The sequence below is a fragment of the Amblyomma americanum genome, chromosome 7, assembly GCF_052857255.1.
Source record: "Amblyomma americanum isolate KBUSLIRL-KWMA chromosome 7, ASM5285725v1, whole genome shotgun sequence".
Taxonomy (NCBI): domain Eukaryota; kingdom Metazoa; phylum Arthropoda; class Arachnida; order Ixodida; family Ixodidae; genus Amblyomma; species Amblyomma americanum.
Genome location: NC_135503.1, coordinates 41,171,486 through 41,189,744, shown reverse-complemented (window position 1 = coordinate 41,189,744; position 18,259 = coordinate 41,171,486).

Here is an 18,259-nt window from a genome sequence, read left to right as displayed (position 1 = left end):
TCGTATTACGACATCAGCATTTCTGCTTCTTTCCTGCATCTCAAGGGGGTCTCTCTCAGAGGTTCGCTAAGAAACGATATTCTTTTTCCAATGATCACACTTCATATTACGATTTCTCCGTAACGCCCACCTCCCTGCCACTTCATACTATTCATTATTTTTTCAAATATTATTTTTCTCTCTTTCTGCATCTTAAGGGTGTCTCTCAGAGGTTCGCAAAGAAACGATGTTCTTTTTCAAGTCATCATACTTCGTATTACGACATCAGCATTTCTGCTTCTTTCCTGCATCTCAAGGGGGTCTCTCTCAGAGGTTCGCTAAGAAACGATATTCTTTTTCCAATGATCACACTTCATATTACGATTTCTCCGTAACGCCCACCTCCCTGCCACTTCATACCATTCATTATTTCTTCAAATATTATTTTTCTCTCTTTCTGCATCTTAAGGGCGTCTCTCAGAGGTTCGCAAAGAAACGATGTTCTTTTTCAAGTCATCATACTTCGTATTACGACATCAGCATTTCTGCTTCTTTCCTGCATCTCAAGGGGGTCTCTCTCAGAGGTTCGCTAAGAAACGATATTCTTTTTCCAATGATCACACTTCATATTACGATTTCTCCGTAACGCCCACCTCCCTGCCACTTCATACCATTCATTATTTCTTCAAATATTATTTTTCTCTCTTTCTGCATCTTAAGGGTGTCTCTCAGAGGTTCGCAAAGAAACGATGTTCTTTTTCAAGTCATCATACTTCGTATTACGACATCAGCATTTCTGCTTCTTTCCTGCATCTCAAGGGGGTCTCTCTCAGAGGTTCGCTAAGAAACGATATTCTTTTTCCAATGATCACACTTCATATTACGATTTCTCCGTAACGCCCACCTCCCTGCCACTTCATACTATTCATTATTTCTTCAAATATTATTTTTCTCTCTTTCTGCATCTTAAGGGTGTCTCTCAGAGGTTCGCAAAGAAACGATGTTCTTTTTCAAGTCATCATACTTCGTATTACGACATCAGCATTTCTGCTTCTTTCCTGCATCTCAGGGGTGTCTCTCTCAGAGGTTCGCTAAGAAACGATATTCTTTTTTCAATGATCACACTTCATATTACGATTTCTCCGTAACGCCCACCTCCCTGCCACTTCATACCATTCATTATTTCTTCAAATATTATTTTTCTCTCTTTCTGCATCTTAAGGGTGTCTCTCAGAGGTTCGCAAAGAAACGATGTTCTTTTTCAAGTCATCATACTTCGTATTACGACATCAGCATTTCTGCTTCTTTCCTGCATCTCAAGGGGGTCTCTCTCAGAGGTTCGCTAAGAAACGATATTCTTTTTCCAATGATCACACTTCATATTACGATTTCTCCGTAACGCCCACCTCCCTGCCACTTCATACTATTCATTATTTCTTCAAATATTATTTTTCTCTCTTTCTGCATCTTAAGGGTGTCTCTCAGAGGTTCGCAAAGAAACGATGTTCTTTTTCAAGTCATCATACTTCGTATTACGACATCAGCATTTCTGCTTCTTTCCTGCATCTCAAGGGGGTCTCTCTCAGAGGTTCGCTAAGAAACGATATTCTTTTTCCAATGATCACACTTCATATTACGATTTCTCCGTAACGCCCACCTCCCTGCCACTTCATACTATTCATTATTTCTTCAAATATTATTTTTCTCTCTTTCTGCATCTTAAGGGTGTCTCTCAGAGGTTCGCAAAGAAACGATGTTCTTTTTCAAGTCATCATACTTCGTATTACGACATCAGCATTTCTGCTTCTTTCCTGCATCTCAAGGGGGTCTCTCTCAGAGGTTCGCTAAGAAACGATATTCTTTTTCCAATGATCACACTTCATATTACGATTTCTCCGTAACGCCCACCTCCCTGCCACTTCATACCATTCATTATTTCTTCAAATATTATTTTTCTCTCTTTCTGCATCTTAAGGGCGTCTCTCAGAGGTTCGCAAAGAAACGATGTTCTTTTTCAAGTCATCATACTTCGTATTACGACATCAGCATTTCTGCTTCTTTCCTGCATCTCAAGGGGGTCTCTCTCAGAGGTTCGCTAAGAAACGATATTCTTTTTCCAATGATCACACTTCATATTACGATTTCTCCGTAACGCCCACCTCCCTGCCACTTCATACCATTCATTATTTCTTCAAATATTATTTTTCTCTCTCTACCCTTCACGATTAACAAGCAATAACTGGCAGGGGACAGATAATGGAAACGCGCATTATGCTTCATTTTTTTGGGTCTCTGCTTTACAAACATTAATGCGCTAAGAAGAGCGGCTGGGGCGACGCTAACCAAACAAGACTAACTCCCTAAGCATAACACAGCAGAAGTTACAGGGTAGAGTCCTTCTGATCGTGCTGCCCTTTACACGCTGTGCCCAAGCACAGTAACTCGAACGCCTATATAAATAACGTCCCTTCTGTCTTTCGTAAGCCATGTCTTCTGAGGCGCAAGCTGAACGATGCTCTTGCATATGTGAAGTGTTTAGCATATAGAACACTTATGAGGGCTGAGTTCGAATTGGCCTGCTTTATGTTAAAACCCCTATAAAATCTAATGTAAGCACTCCTGGTAAAATTTGGAGGCGGTCAGCGGTACCAGAAGAACTTACAATCTGACCAAACGAAAGGGCCTTAACCAAGCCGCTTCCTTATTTTAAAAACCTGCGTAGTTTTAGAAGAATCACGAGTCTGTTTTGTCATGTTTTCATGTTTTGCACTAAGGCTCTCATGGGTGACCTACTTTCACATTCGAAGGATTCAAGTGTCTCATATTTTTGTACCCAGGCCTCACTCTGCTGCTATTCACTAGGACGATCCGTCTTTGTTTTGTTTTTGAATTCTTTGAAAAGAAAAAGAAAACGTAAAGACGAAAACAAAATGGTGGCTCGTTTCTCTCCTACCAGTTAATTTCATCGCGGAAACCAGTTTTCTTTCCAAAACTAGTTTAGCTCACTTAAGTTTTTGATTTTTAAACGCTTCATCGAGAGCTACTTTGCAACTACGTCTCTTGCCAGTGACAACTGGGAAATTCTTTCGAAATTTTAAGTTCATGCGTAAAACGCTTACTCGGTTACGGTGGATAATTCATGGCTACGCCACTTTTTATGACTTTCCTGTCTTCATTTGGTGAGGTTCATGCTAGGTACTTTTCAATGGAACAGGGTGGCCGCAGTGCGCCCGTCTCTTATGTGATGGCTCCATTTAAAACCTCTTAGAGACGATGTTCACGACAAAATGATCTTGCAACGGCGAGAAAAATTCCCCCTACAGCGCATCTTTACGTTATTCTATCATGAGCGCCTCATAAAAACAAGCAAAGAGGGACGAATCAAGAGGGAAATAAGTGCACCGCTGGCTGGTATGGATCAAGAAGAGATAATGGGAGCGTAATGACCTGGAAAGAGCATTCGCCTACACGGAGCTTTCGGGGTGCCTGACGAGCTTGGATCGTAAAATTAAATGAAAATGTGCGAACAATAAGAAAGTTCCTGCTCTTTGGGCAGAAAAAAAAGCTGTGATGATGAGGAATGCCGACTAAAACCTTACAGTGAGCTGATGTAGCGACTTTGATACCACGCTGCTGTTGTTTCGAGTGTTTCAGGTCGTTTTAGGGACCTTATGGAAATGCACGAGGGCCTGTACGGCTCTCCTGGGATTTCCTATCGGATATTACCTCCTCGACTCCCAAACTACCCCGTATTTCTTCAGCTGAGTCAGCTTTTATGGCTCATTTTAGCTGCTGTGTGCTGGGAAGTTTCTGAGCGTTGTGCAGGCAGCACGTAGTGCTAGTAGTTTTTTTTTTTGTGCCCGACAGAATAAGTGATGTTCCTTAAGTTCCGAAAAAAGACATTATAAAATTGGTGACTGCCATCGTAAGCTATTTGTATTCCCAAAACACACACACACCAATGACAGTTTCAAACGAAGGTAACGCTTGTGTCGTATACGTTGCCGCGGCGTGAGTAATGAGGCGTGAGCTGGTAGAAACTGTATCTTCCGGCAAATTAGAGAATATAATATCCTCTAACTGACCTGCTGAAGTTTTCAGCAAGCATTATGCTTTGTGTCACCATTTTCTTCTTAAAAGAAATCCAAAAGATTTTGCATTCGTTGCTTTGTCATTAAAGCCGGCTCCCCAGTTATCAGAAATGTTTCTTTTATGCTTCAGTTTTCTAAAAGAAACATTGTTTTCTTGACAAGCGGAACGTGAAACATAAGCCATAAAAGAAATGTCTGTCCGACGAGCCTTTGAGAGAACGCGGTAAAACTGCGTAATAAAGATGAACCACAGATATAGGCGCACTGGCCAACATGCGAATTTTCTTCCAAGAAGATGTGCTCATCATTAGCAGCAATATATTCTAGAAAAATTGTGAGCATGTAATGGTGCACTAACTGATGGCAACAAAATTTCTGAGAGCCCTTACCGCTCTTAATACATGTGACCTGAGTAGCACCTACCCAGCAATTTATTTATTTCAGGATTATATAGGAAGTTATCGCCTTGGTTTCTCGTGAGGCCGCATTCTGCGACCTTACTTCGCATTAGCTGCGCAAGAAACAACTTTACCGTGGCTGCGCTAAATATCTGTGACCTCAAATGTCTGTGTAACTTATAACGCTCTTTTCATGCGTTCAGAAGGCTGTTATGCGGAGAAAATGCAGAAAACAGACCACCAGGGCCCATTTCAGCGATGAGTTAGAGCTCCAATAGGAAGCATCCAATACGAAGGTCATCTTAACAATATTCTTGCAAAAGAAACTGCGAAAGCACTTGGGTTGCCTACTATGCTTGCCTACTATGGTTGCCTACTATGCCGTCTAATGTTCTTCTTGCAAATTTTCCGCCAAAGCGCTGGTTGGAACCGGTTTCATTGCCATTTATGGTATGCGTAAGTATCTTTTAAAATGTACGACTACCTTCAACTGTATTATCATATGAGAATAGGATTATATTAATCCGACCAAATAATCCTCCTTAATTCCCACACTAATAATCAATAATATACCTTAATCCTTTTTCTGGTGTGGGCCAGCTTCCAAAATTCTTTCGATCCTTTGGAATTTTTCGGGCTGGAACAACTCCGAAATTTTGCGCGCCCAGATTTCCAAATTTGGTGGTAACCTAAGATTGCTTCACTGGTGGTTACGTGATTGATGAGTCTCAACCCTCTGAATTGCATGCATATATAGCGGGGTGTCCTTACACGACTACTGGCGCAGTGGTGGAGCGGTTAAGCCATGCACCACAGTTACGGCAGATGGTTGTTTCAAAAGCAGTCAGCGGTGGGGCTTCTGAGACCAAGATTGCTCCTCCGCAGCTGCCGAAAGGCTTATGCGCAGCGCCACGTTGGGCAGGAGGAAGTTGCATTGAGGCAACGGTGGGCAGTTTGCTCACAATCTGGTGGGCAGGTTGTGATGACGTCTGAAAGTCACGTGACCTCTCTTGACCAATCGTAATCTCTAGAGAGAGCAGCCGGAATTTTTTTATTGTACACAACTAAACATTGTCGCAATAATATCGGAACAAAAAACTATATATGTCGACCTAAATCCCGATTTGACGTTAGGCTTGTAAAGAAGACAGTGGCGCGACTTGCTCGAGTTGCTGTAAACCCGGTAGTCAAGTAAAGAAGAAATTGCCAGCCTACCTCCTACCTCTTGTACAGCCAATAAATGTTTTCACCACCACCACCAAGCTTGAAGCTTCTGGTCCTCCGTATGATGTCCCATTTTCGCAAACTTCTTGTGAAAAACAAAAAACAAAACCTTATGGAGGAAAAACGCTAAGGCGCCCGTGTGCTGTGCGATGTCAGTGCACGTTAAAGATCCCCAGGTGGTCGAAATTATTCCGGAGCCCTCCACTACGGCACATCATTCTTACTTTCTTCTTTCACTCCCTCCCTTATCCCTTCCCTCACGGCGCGGTTCAGGTGTCCAACGATATATGAGACAGATACTGCGCCATTTCCTTTCCCCAAAAACCAACTATTATTATTATTATCGAAACTCGCATTGGCGAGATAGGAAGAGAACCAGTCACACATCCGGATGTAGTTTCAGGCTCGCAAGTGATGCGGCAAGGGTCATGACTGCAAGCTGTCGCTTTGCTAGGAAGACTGTACCTCTGGTAAAATTGCTGTCAATTGTTAGTGTAACAAACCACCCTAGCCAGAATCCATCAGTAGGGTGTGAAACGCGAAACCACTTAAATCAGTGTCTCAGACAGAGTAGTTGCCGACAGGCTATTGCAAGGTTAATCCCGCCACTACCTTTACACCACCGCCACTACCTCCGCCGCCGCCTGTGTCGTAGCAATTTTTCTGAAATTCTGCAGATTGTTGTTGAATAATACGCTCCTAGGTATCAACAGTTCAAATTCCAGACTGTCGATAACGTCCAAGTGCAACTTGCAAAAGCAATGCGCATACATTTTATTTTTATCATTTTGATGTGATTAAGGATACTTTCGAAGCCCTGATACCTTGCAGTAGTCGTGAAACATGCGGTTATAATCAGTTACAATCATAATAGTGTCTGCGATAAATGCATAAGTAAATAATGATATCATGCGCCATTAGTAAGACAACAAATAATCTGCAAGCATAGTTTTATCCTACACAAAGATCACCGAAAGCAAAGAGCAAACAAATGTTTGCCTCCTGCTAATATGCGGTAATACGAAGTCTTTGGTTTAGAAAACTTTTCCTCAGGCCGCTGTAATATAAAAGAAAGCAGTTTTCTGGCTTAAACTGTTTCATCTCTGCGTATACCGTGCCAAAAGGTTCAATGCGCATAGAATGATTGATTAAACTGCCTTTTCAGATACACCGCCATAGGCAGCAAGGCTACAAGCTCGTCCATAATTACTTGCGGTAACTCAAGTGACGGTTAGAATAAGCTCGCTCGTTGGAACGTGTAGCTCTGACAACAAATGGAGACCCCTATGCCGTGCACCTGTCTAAAGCATGCTGCGGGCACTATATCCAACTGTGTCCTGTATGGCATCGGCTGTATAGAGCTTCCTTTCTTAACAATAGGAACGCTGACATTGAACTGTCAGGAATGGTTGGGCCATACGTTTTTGAAGTCATTGACTGCGATAGGCGGCCACTAAGCTTTTGGAGTTAGATATCTGTTATCAGAGTTACGAAGTTATTCTCGATATATATATATATATATATATATATATATATATATATATATATATATATATATATATATATATATATATATATATATAGACCGCCTTTTTTTCTTTTACCACAAAGCTCTTTGTCATGTTCTTGGGCCCATAATTTTGCTACAGGTGTGAAGATTCCATCGCGGGCACTCACTTTAGGAGGTATCCAGAAGATAGAAACATCGTTAGCGACATACGAATTTCGAAAACATTTCATTTTCGGTGAGTAGGACCTGTCAGCACCGGTAGCGCGAGGGAGTACTGGTTGCGGCTAATGAAAACTGGCTGCCCGTAGGAACTCAGCAACAGCCATTTACTGCTATAAAGAACGAACATATGGCAAATTGATATCCTGCCGCCTAAACTTGCCCTAGACATTCATTAACATTCCGGAAAGTCAAATACTCTTCCCAAAATAAGAAGCGCTAAAGAATTATGCCGTTCCCTCCTGACGTTGAAAGGTCGTCAAACTCTGGTCCTTAATTTTTTGCTCCAACGTTTTTCTTCTTTGGACGGAACAGCTTCTACCACTTGAAGTTGATATGTGTTTTGAGGACCGCACCCCCCACCGCTTCATAATTTAGTTGCGCGTTTCTTTCGATCCTCGATTTGTTCAGCTCAGCTCCTTTGAAGCCACTTCCCACGGATGCCATTAGTGATGCAGGTTGTGGGGATCAAAGCCTTTTTGCTGGGTGTTCTGGACGAAGTCCGTCTTTGCACTCTCAGCTAAAACTGAACAGCTTCCCTGAACCAAAGTAAAGCACGACCGTAGTGTACACCTTAGTAAAGGTTGTTGTCCTGTTGTTGTCACGGCGCGTGTATTCAGCAGTGTGCTACAAAAGTGCATAGCGGCAGGGTACTTAGAGTGCACCGAACCGAGCCGAGCGAAAGCCCTGAACAACTCAAGCAGGAGCTCTGTGCGGCTGCTTGTCTATTTTCTTTGGAATCCGTGCCGCAAGTCCCCACACAGCCTGATTTACATGTTAGCCCACCAACCACAAAGTGCTAACTAAATAAAAAGAAAAAGCAAGAAAAACAACTTTATAGGGTCGCTGACGAGTGGCCGCCGGCTTTGAAGCAACCGTCAAGAAAGTGCCGACACAAACCCTGAAGGTGTGCACCTGTGCAAGGCTCCAAGGGAACATGTAGTTAATTTATTACCATTGTTGAATAAATTAATTATGAAGGCTCCCCCAGCTGCTTAAGTAATGTCTTGCTCAAATGGTTTAGCTTGGTAGTATAATGGACAGAATTCTTAAGAGGCGCGGCGCAATGACACTGGCTCGCCTGAAATGGAGACCAGCCATGGTACATGAGCGTTTTCTCTTGGTTGATGGCATGTCCAATGATCTCTTTGGCGAGGCACGCTTTTGAACTGAGCTGAGGCTTGAAGGTGTGCCTTTTACATGACAAGGCCATGCCCAAGCTGCGACTGTTGACAAGCCCATTTGAAACAGGCGGCGAATCCGAGGGTCGAAAGTAGTCCCCTTATTTTGCAGCATTTAGATACAATAAAAGTGAAATAAAATATCTGCTGAAGCGTGAGGTAGTGGTGGAGAAATATACACGTTCTGGATTCCGCTTACTTGAGCAGTACGCCTCGAAGAAGAGTGCAATTAGACATGCCATCAAGCAAGAAAAAATAGACATGCACTAGGGCTGGTCTCCAAGTCAAGCGAGCCACTGTGATAGCGCCCAGCGCCCCCGGCATGTTAAAAACATTCTGTGCACGATATTGTCAAACTATTTAATTCAATTAGCGCATCGCTTGGGCAGCTGGGGGACCAGCGTAATTTATTTATTGAACAAAAGCAATAATTAAATGGAACATTGCTATGACCACTGTTTCAGGATTCATGTGTAGCAGGGTTTTGAACCTTCGCAGACGCTGTAATCAAAGCCAGACATACTGTTAAGTGTTTGAAAATTGAGAACCGTTTTTTAGGAAAGAAAATTATGAAGTAACTGTCTCACATGTCTCCGTAGTTTCTTGATTTTTTTTATTTAATTGGCACTTCATGGTTGGCGGGCTAATATGCAAGTGATCCCCAACATCAAAAGACCCTCAAATACTTTTCTAGAAAAGCGGTAAAAATTCATTTTTACAAGACACTGCTTACTGAATCTCCTGCAAGAAGAATTTTTTGAATTAATTTTCGAAATACGGAATTATCGCCAATACAAGCTCACCCATCGCCCTCTTCGTGCATTTTATTTTCCTCTCGATTTCTACCACGCTGCAAACTGTCCTCCTCTCCGGTTCAGTGAAACGTCATCAATGACGTAATGACCCGCCACTGTAGCTTAGCGATTGGCCTGAAAGACCCGACCTGGAGGTGAAATTCAGAAGTCGCCCGTGTGAGTGCTGTGCGATGTAAGTTCGCGCTAATGATCCCGATGTGGCATAAATCATTCCGGAGCCCTGCATCACGGCACTTCTTTCTCTCTCGTTTTCTTTTTGCACACCCACTGTCCTCGCTTCACTCACGGTGTGGTTGAAGTGTCCCCCGACAAGTAGGACAGATACTGCGTCTATCCTATTCTTTAAACCATGAATAAAACCAGCCGTAATGATGCCTTTCTTATTTTTCGACATTTTTATTTATCTTGCGGAACAGATACTTCTAATCATGACGCACATCATTGGCTCGGCTGCCTGAGCTGTGAATTCACATTCATAAGTTCTGCTGAAGCACATTTTTTCAACGCAAAGTTGTCTATAAAGGTAATTATATCGCATATCGTAAGATTTATGTCTTTCCTCGGGAAGCTTGCACGTTTCTGCTATGAAAGGTTGAAAACGAACCTCATCCGTTTATTATGGCAGTTTTAACTACTCATCCTGAGCGGAGGACAAATGTTAAAAGGAAGATCTTGTGTTGCATCGGAAAATTGGACCACTCCCATTAAGGTCTTCATTACAGCATCTTGCAATATTTCAAGGCTTCCACTCAAATATGATAAAAAACGCATTCCATTGGTTTTCTATGGTAGTCTTAACTACACGGAGAGAGCGGGGACGAACTTTAAAAGCAATATTTGGTTACGCGTCAGAAGTTTACATCAATATTATCAATATGTTCATAGCAGTATCCTGAGACCAGGATGATGATGTTACGCCACACCTCACACCAAATCTTACGGGATGGCAAGCCAAGAAACAAGACTTCATGACAGATGACATTAGGAGCTAAAGGAGGAAGTACTTGAAAAAATGCCGAGAAGCGGAGAAAACGTTGTCATGGCCCTCGACATCAAAGGAGCCTTTGACAACGTAAGCCACGCCGCCATCATGGAAGGCATAAACGACACGAACTGCGGAAGGAGAGCCCATAACTACATCAGGGCCTTCCTAAGCAACCGAACAGCGACCGTAGCGCTAGCCGAGCTGCGAAGTGACGTCTTCGCCACACCCTGCAAAGGAACACCCCAAGGCTCAGTCATATCGCCGGTGCTCTTCAACATGTCAATGCTAAGACTGGCAAGAAAGCTCAAAGAGATCCCGGGTATCAAACACGCCATGTACGCCGACGACATAACCGTGTGGATCACCCAAGGATCGCTAGGAGAAAAACAAGACCGACTACAGGAAGCCGCCACCTGCGTAGAAGACTACGTGAAGGAGAGGGGCCTGAAATGCTCGACCGAAAAATCGGAGCTCATCAGAATAGGGAGACACCCTACCCAAGCCCCGCTGGATGTCGTCCTCGAGGGACAACCGATCCCGGAGAAAAACATAATCCGCATTCTGGGCATGTGGCTACAGAGTAGCCGCAAATGCAGCCACACCATCACCCTGCTCAGGAAAGCCACGGAACAAGTAGGAAGAATGATCAGCCGAGTATCCCAAAGAAGATACGGAATGAAGGAAGACGACACCCTAAGACTCGTAAACAGCCTAATCGTCAGCAGGGTCACATACTCGCTGCCCTACCACGCAACAACAAAAGCGGAAAGAGAGCAAGCCGACTGTATACTAAGGAAGGCCTACAAGATCGCTCTGCACCTACCCAGGAACACGTCAAATGAAAAATTACTCCAGCTCGGAGTCAGCAACACCTTTGACGAGCTAGCAGAGGCTCAAATGGGTGCGCAATTGACGAGGCTCAGGGGCTCCCCCACAGGAAGGGCGCTCCTAAAAAGGCTAGGTCGGAACGCAAGTGGTCTGGCTGACAGATACACAGAAGTTCCAGACGACCTCAGAAGAACTTTCAACGTGGGACCCTTACCTAAAAATATGGATCCCAACCTACACGAAGAAAGGCGGAGAGCCAGGGCCGAACAGATAAACAGAAGGCTAGGCCAATCCGAAAGCACACTATACACCGACGCTTCTATGTACGCAAGAGCAGAGAAACGCACAGCCGCGGTAGCGGTGGTCAACGGTACAGGGGAAACTATCACCTGCGCTTCAGTAGGGGTGTCAGGGATAGCAGAGGCCGAAGAAATTGCCGTCGCGCTAGCGATAGCCGAAGGCTACAGAAAAGGTCGCTCCCTAAATATCCTAACGGACTCGAAAGAAACATGCAGAAACTATACGAAGGGCAATATCAGCGGCACTGCCCTCAGAATAATCAGCGAGGCGGCAGCCTCAGCTGAAAGAATACCCATACAACATATAATCTGGGTGCCAGCCCACGCAGGCGTAGCAGGAAACGAAAGGGCGGACAGTCTAGCTCGAGGGCTCACTTACCGAGCAGGCTTATCGATCGTCTCGGAGTCACGGCTACTCATATGCGAGGGGGGCTACACAGAGACCCTACAACTATATAGGGGAATCAGAAAGAGATATCCATCACCACACAAAGCACTAAATAGGGAAGAGGCTGTAGGATGGCGTAGGCTACAGACGAACACCTTCCCTAACCTACACACATACAACAAGATATCACCAACGCAATTCAGACCAGACTGCCCCTGGTGCGGCAGTACGCCCACACTCTATCACATCACCTGGGAATGCAAGAGAAACATAGCATTCCACAATCAACAAACACCGAGTGCGGAGCAATGGGAGAGCTGTCTCTTCAGCAGCGAGCTTGAGGTCCAGAGGGCCTTGGTAAAGCACGCAACTGAAGCGGCACAACTCAGTGGAGCCCTGGACTGAGGGCCCACTCTTGCTTGAAGACTCAAGTCGCCAGCACCCAAGCAAGACGACCAGGAAGTCTTCATCCCCGCGAACCTCTTGGAAAGAAATAAAAGTTTTCTCTCTCTCTCTTAATCTCTGAGGACTTAGCGCGAACGCTTCGTCACGTGCCATTACCCGCTTCTTCGTCGTCTTCTTCGTAACAATACTCTATTCTTTCGTATACTGACATAGAACCATCACAATTCTTAAAATCGTTCGAGCATGAAGGCGGGTTCGAAAAGAAATTTGCTGAAGTCATCAGAATTTTTTTCCTTCTCTTCCGTTTCCGTAAGTTGAAACAATTCTAAACTGCCCCTGTTTTAATGAAAAAAAAAAGAGCTGGAAGACATATGGACTAGGCCGAACAGAGAAGGTCTTTCGAGATGAGCAGTCGCAGCACTTTAAATTCTTACCGAAAGGGAACGTTTTAAGTACCGCAGAAGCAATAAACATTAAATAGGCGTCGCTTTGAGCCACCATCAACTTCAAAGTTTATGTGGGAGCAAGATTTATTCGTGGAGAACAAACCAAAAGCGCAAAACAGGATGAAAAGCATTTCTCCAAAACACTTTCTTATCTTCCCAGAACACGCCTGCTTCTGCTTATTATCTGCCTCGGCTGGAAAGCAAATTGTTCTTCGAACTGTCGTCGTGCTATCTCCTTAAACCGCTCACCCAGTCCTGAATTCGGAGCACCATCCTGTAAGGCGACACAAGACAAACACATTTCTTCCCTAGCTCGATCTTGACCATGTCAATTCAATGGAAAACCTTTCTTCACAGTCCGCATGCAGTTATTGGTTTTTGTTTAATGCCGTAACTATGGAGTCCAGGAGAATCATCTTCCTATTGATGCAGCGTTTGCGTTGCTCCATATAGGAAGCGCGATTCCTCTCAAAGGAGTTTATGTTGCGCAATGGCTTCTTTGAGTGGCTCGGCACTGTCTGCAATAGGCTGATTTACGCATTCAGTGTGTGTCAAGGCTACCATTTCTCTTGACTGCAGCTCCCATTCCGCACTTCCTGACTCAGTTGTGCTTGAGATTTACTTGCATGAGCAGGAAGGATGGGTTGGGGGGGGGGGAGGAATTAGTTTTGTTTCCCATAGTTTGCGGCGTGTAAGTGTGAGCTTTAATGCGAATAATGCACCAATAATAACCTTCAAATTTCCTTCGGCTGAAACGGGGGCCTTGAACGATAGTAATTAGTACGAAGAGAAATGTCTTAAAGCAGATATTTGGCAGCTGTTTCTATTTTCGGTCGCCGGAAACTACCGTGAAAAACAAAAACTATGATCCATAAGGACGACCAAATCTTGCGTGTTGGCCAGTTGCTATTATCACTCGCAAAATAAACGAGCATGCCGCAAGTCAAGCTTCATAAAGAGTGGCGATTTTTGGTGCACATAAAAATTCAAGCCCTGCGATGCTGTCTGCACACTGACAAAACAATAGCTGTTTACGTCCATAACGGCATGGAGAAATCGTGGCACAATTCGTTCACGTTCGAATCTAAGTAGGGCAGAACTTATGCACTTGTTGTGCTAGTATTTCTTTTGATTTCAAGTTTTTTTCCTCACGTTTTCTTTTTAAATTTTATTGATTTCGTTAGTTAGCTTAAAAGAATTGTGCTGAATTTTTCCGAGAGTAAGCCACGAGTGGAGAAAAATTTGAACACGTGCGTAGGCTCTTAACATTGCACAACGCCTGCAGCGAAGAAAATTACAGCTGCACGCCGAACCCTCAGCTTGTATTGTGTGACTTCGTGAAATCCAACAATGAAAGAATTTTCTTTTATTTTCCGCCCTGCAGTTCGGGTCCTAAATTTTCGCCTTAGTCCTTCTCTGCCGTTTTTAATAACAAGATAGTTTCTGTTCTGCTGAATGTAACTCGCACCATAATTTGTTGCTCAGGAGGAAAGATTTCGAACGCTATTGAGGCAAAAAGTCGAAGCAAATTCAGGGGCCTGTTTTGTCTGCAATACCAAGAAAAAAAATTATTGTTGAAAGCACAGCTCGCAGAATGTAAATTTGTGACCTTGTACCGCGAAAAATATTGCAAATAATAATATTAATAATAATAATAATAATAATAATAATAATAATAATAATAATAATAATAATAATAATAATAATAATAATAATAATAATAATAATAATTGGTTTTTTGGGAAAATGAAATGGTGGAGTATCTGTCTCATATATCGTTGGACACCTGAACCACGCCGTAAGGGAAGGGATAAAGGAGGGAGTGAAAGCAGAAAGGAGGAAAGAGGTGCCGTAGTGGAGGGCTCCGATTAAGATGAAGCCCCTGAAGCCGCCAATAAGTGAAAAATATGAAAACGCACCGAATATCTCCAGAGATTACAATTGTTACAGACCGCAAATGGCAAAATGAGACTGGATTAGAAAATTTGTAATTTGACTGCCCAAATTCTTACAGCGACCGGTGTTAGTGCTTGAAACCGGTAGTTGGCAATTGTGGCGATGTCCGCGTAGCTCCATGATCTCTCTCTCTAAATGCTACGCGGCTGCATTTCACATTACTTGCGTAGGTGCCTAGGAGAGAAGGAGGTCGTGTTGGCGCCTTGTCCATGTTCTAGGCCATTCACGTGAAAGTGGTATGTGGAGGAAAGGGAACCACAAGCGGAACCCGGGAGCGAAGAAAGGGCAGAGAGAACCGCAGTATAGAGAGAGGGAGGTGATAAATGCCCAAAGTAGCTGCGGTGGTTGGTGTTGCAGAGTGTGAATTCGTCGCCACAGAAATAAGGTGAGTAGGGTATGACTTCAATACTACGGATTAAACCGGCAGCGTCGTTTCTTCCCTAGGAAAAACGCTAAGGCGCCCATGTGCTGTGCGATGTCAGTGCACGTTAAAGATCCCCAGGTGGTCGAAATTATTCCGAAGCCCTCCACTACGGCACCTATTCTTCCTTTCTTTCACTCCCTCCTTTATCCCTTCCCTTACGGCGCGGTTCAGGTTGTCCAAAGATATATGAGACAGATGCTGCGCCATTTCCTTTCCTCCAAAACCAATTATTATTATTATTATTTTTATTTCTTCCCTTGGACGCAATGGGAAAACCAGTGATAAGAGGCCCAGCTGCTGGACAAGCCTAACATCTTCGACACTTCCAGTTCCTTACTAAATTTGGCGCTACATTGCTGCAAGCCTTGCACCAACCCTGTGTGGCACCAGGTATTTGATTATAATTGCAGTTGGAGTAAAAAAGGTAGAAAAATAATGTTCCTTCACGGGGCTACTTCCGTCTTTCATGTACAATTAATGGCGGAAGCCAGCTTGCTATTTACCTTTCCTCTTAGACGATGTTTAAGTCTATTCAATGGCTTCATCAGGCGGAGACTGTTTGGGCAGCTTAGGTAAGCATGTAGCGAAGGGTTTCTGCGAATGCTATCCTCTTTTCGTTTTTACAAACGCGAATTCGTATTTTTTTATTTCGCTGCTTCGTCGTGGGAAGGAGAGCCTTTGGTATGAGGTAAAAGAAACCGTAGGGCAACATTTCCTTTCCTAACGAGCTGCTTCACTCGAGTCACAAGTCGACAGACACCGTGAAAAAAAGAAAAGCAGAGTATTCTGAAAGCGCTTTTTTTTTGCCTGTTTCCCCGCTTGCCGCTCCCTACGCCTCATCAGTAGTTGTATGTCCTTATCAAATAGTTACAGCCCACGAGCTTAATTTCTAAGCCGAGAAGTGCGGCTGTTTTAGTACCTGCGAATGTTCCAAGCTCAGGAGGGGCGAGGACGTGTGGCTTCCGCACTTTCGAGATTTTGAAGCATTTGGGAAGTAGACCTTTCCGCACTGCATTACCTAGAAGGAAACTCGGTAGGACGTGCATTTTTGACAGCAGGTGTGCATACAAGTGAGAAGTTACACATACAAACGTTATTCTCTTGAACTATGCACATACTGGCAAGCTTGTTCTTTCGTCATCTTACACTGGTACCCTGCTTGATCATGGCAACGAACTAGAGGTGACTTCTTGCTGAACCGTGTACAACACATACTGTGTCTACACGGTAACAAATTACCGCTAAGTGATACACAGTAAGATGTGTTAATGGTAATAAGGGATAAGCCTGATTCAAGCTAGACTTCTTTAATTTTTTTAAGTTTAACCACCGGAACTACTTCCAGCCACCATTATTATTTATTCTCTGGCCGTAAAGGGTCGTTGAAAAAATTACAAAGAATTTCTTGGCTCCCTTTTGCAGTTAACTCACCATGCAGCGTCAGTCGACAGTTTGATTTTGATGCTTCCCTACAACAAGGGGCATAAGGGCGAAAACCCAAAACAACATTTCTTCAACTAGAATGCGCTGTTCTTGGAGACTTCCCCGCCTTACCCTCTTAAAAAGTAATAATAAGAATAATTGTAGTGAAAACTGCAATATTTAGTTGTACAAATTCCAGAAAGGGACTTCAGAGCGGCAACGCAGGACCAGAAGGAGAAGGAAACAACACAGAGTGCTGTATATTATCGCAGTCAGTGGCTGCGTTCTGTTCTCTGTTCTCCAGCGTTACCGCGCTGAGCCACCCCTCGAGAATGGGTCACTACATGATCCATAAGCCACCCAGCTCAGTTTATTGCTGGCTACTGACAATGGGCTCTCGCCCTTAATGATGAAACTCTAGCTAGCGGGATATCCACACGCGTGCCGGAGGGGGCAATGTTGGAAGCGGCGCTGTCGCCCTTCCCCGACCTCCGCGGCAGCCCCAAGTGATCGACAGGTGCAGGCAACACGAGTACGGCGGAGGACAATGCGTAGGTGGCCGGTGCGGCTGCCTAATACCTCTGTGCTGTAGCCTAGTAAACAAGCCGGCATTCGCTGCTGTTACCTCGGTTTCCATCCTTAATGGACATGCTATCCCTGACATCTCGGCCGCAGCTGATTTCGCAAGTACCTGTCAAATGCACTGGTAATGGAGATGGAGCGACCTTGGCCTGGTCGACATTCATCCCTTTTTGTATAGCATTACCCTCCTCAGCGCGAAGGTCCTGCTATAATAGTAGCTTTGGCGGCGTGCTTTGGATGTCAGTGAACGCCTGGTGACGGGACAAGGAATAATGATTGGTTTTTGGGGAAAGGAAATGGCGTAGTATCTGTCTCATATATCGACGGACACCTGAACCTCGCCGTAAGGGAAAGGATCAAGGAGGGAATGAAAGATATGAAAGGAAGAAAGAGGTGCCGTAGTGGAGGGCTCCTGAAAAATGTCGACCACCTGGGAGTCTAACGTGCACTGACATCGCACATCGCATGACATCGTACGACGTCGCATGACATCACATCGCATGACATCGCACGGAACAAGGAATAATAATATTAATAATTGGTTTTTAGGGAAAGGAAATTGCGCAGTATCTGTCTCATATATCGTTGGACACCTGAACCGCGCCGTAAGAGAAGAGATAAAGGAGAGAGTGAAAGAAAAAAGGAAGAGAGAGAGGTGTCGTAGTGGAGGGCTCCGGAGTAATTTAATTCGACCACCTGGGGATTTTTAACGTGCACTTACATCGCACAGCACACCAAAAAAAATTGGTTTTTGGGGAAAGGAAATGGCGCAGTATCTGTCTCACATATCGGCGGTCACCCGAATCTCGCCGTAAGGGAAGGGAGGAAGGTAGGAGCGAAAGAAGAAAGGAAAAAAGAGGTGCCGTAGTGGAGGACTGCGGAATAATTTACACCACCTGGGGATATTTACCGTGCGCTGACATCGCCCAGCACACGAGCGCCTTTGCGTTTCGCCTCCACCGGAGGCGAACTGCAAAGACACCCATGTGTTAGGTTGAGTTTCCAAGGTTGCATTGAACGGTGGGCTGCTATTTGAGTAATTTTGGTCGTGATTTGACTTGTGTTTTTTGTCTTCTGGCAGAGCAGCGGCTGGAGGAAACGTGAGAC